Source organism: Corvus kubaryi, unplaced genomic scaffold (genome assembly GCF_017639235.1).
Source record: "Corvus kubaryi isolate FWS band 111438036 unplaced genomic scaffold, C.kubaryi_AGA036_p1.0 36496, whole genome shotgun sequence".
Lineage (NCBI taxonomy): Eukaryota > Metazoa > Chordata > Aves > Passeriformes > Corvidae > Corvus > Corvus kubaryi.
In genome coordinates, this window is record NW_024580881.1 from 14,012 (window position 1) to 15,693 (window position 1,682).

Here is a 1,682-nt window from a genome sequence, read left to right on the forward strand (position 1 = left end):
GATCAGGGATTTGTCATTTTCTGTGGAGGGAAATCAAAGAAAAAATCCAATTTCTCTTTATCTGTGAGGGACATCAACAAAAGATCAGGGACTTGTTGTTTGTAGGGGGAAAATAGGGGAAAAAATTGGAATTTTATTGTTGTCCATGGAGGGAAATTAAAGAATAAATCAAATTTCTCGTTATCTGTGAGGGAGATGAAAAAAGGATCAAGAATTTGTCCTTTTCTGTGGAGGGAAATCAAAGCAAAAATCCAATTTCTCTTTATCTGTGAGGGAGATCAAAAAAAGGATCAGGGATTTGTCATTTTCTGTGGAGGGAAATCAGATAAAAAATCCAATTTCTCGGTGCTTGTGGAAGGTCATCCAGCAAAGATCAGGAATTTGCCCGTGGTTTGGGGCTGTAATTCCATTTTTGGGGGCCTGTTGAGGCTCTGGTCCCATTTTTTGGGGGTGTTTGGAGGCTGTAATTCCATTTCTTTGGGTCATTTTCCTGCATTCGGAGGCTATAATCCCATTTTTAGGGGCGTTTTCAGGCTATGATCCCATTTTGGGGGAAATTTTCCTGCATTTTGAGGCTGTAATCCCGTTTTTGCAGCCGTTTCACCATGTTCCGAGTCTATAATCCCATTTTTTGGGCTGTTTTGACATTATAATCCCATTTTTGGGGGTAATTTTCCCACTTTAATCCCATTTTTGGGGCATTTTCAGGCTGTAATCCCATTTTTGGGGAAATTTTTCTGCATTTCGAGTCTATAATCCCATTTTTTGGGCTGTTTTGACTTTATAATCCCATTTTTTGGGGGCATTTTCAGCCTATAATCCCATTTGAGGGGGAATTTCCCCACCTGAATCCCATTTTTTAGGGGGCTGTTTTCTGGCTATAACCCCATTTTTTGGGGGAGAATTCCCCCACCTGAATCCCATTTTTAGGGGCCCTTTTCAGGCTATAACTCCATTCTTTTGGGTGGAATTTCCCCACCTGAATCCCATTTTTTAGCGGGGAGTTTCCCCACCTGAATCCCATTTTTAGGGGGAATTTCCCCACCTGAACCCCCTTTTTTGGGGCTATAACCCCTTCTTTTCTCCCTTTCCCCACCTGAACCCCCTTTTTTTGGGGCTATACCCCCATCTTTTCGCCCTTTGCCCACCTGAATCCCATTTTTTCGGGTGGAATTCCCCACCGGAACCCCATTTTTCCCCCTGTACCCCCATCTTTTCTCCCTTTGCCCACCTGAACCCCCTTTTTTGGGGCTATAACCCCATTTTTTCTCCCTTTTCCCACCTTGCTGGCCTCGCCCACCCCTGACGTGCCGCTCTCCCCCTGTACCTCCATTCTTTCAGGTGGAATTCCCCCATGAACCCCATTTTTTCCCCCTATAACCCCATCTTTTCGCCCTTTACGCACCCAAGTCCCATTTTTTTGGGTGGAATTCCCCACCTGAATCCCATTTTTTCAGGCTATAACCCCATCTTTTCGGGTGGAATTTCCCCACATGAATGCCATTTTTCCCCCTGTCCCCCCATTTTTCCCTGTTTGCCCACCTCGCTGGCCTCGCCCGCCCCTGACGTGCCGCTCTCCCCCTGTACCCCCATCTTTTTGGGTGGAATTCCCCCACTTGAATCCCACTTTTTGGGGCCCTTTTCAGGCTATAACCCCATTTTTTTCGGGTGGGATTACCGAT

The 1,682-nt window shown here is 45.7% G+C and overlaps 1 protein-coding gene and 1 long non-coding RNA gene across 2 annotated transcripts in view; one reads left to right on the plus strand and one right to left on the minus strand.

Moving 5' to 3' along the window:
- Positions 1–1,682, plus strand: part of LOC121660548 (pre-B-cell leukemia transcription factor 1-like) — a 12,801-nt gene that overhangs the window by 8,166 nt on the left and 2,953 nt on the right. The window lies entirely within an intron of this gene.
- Positions 913–1,600, minus strand: LOC121660552. The gene is made up of 3 exons (XR_006014718.1): positions 1,543–1,600; positions 1,097–1,148; positions 913–979 (listed from the first exon to the last, which is right to left on the minus strand). It is a non-coding gene; the product is annotated as an uncharacterized LOC121660552 (long non-coding RNA).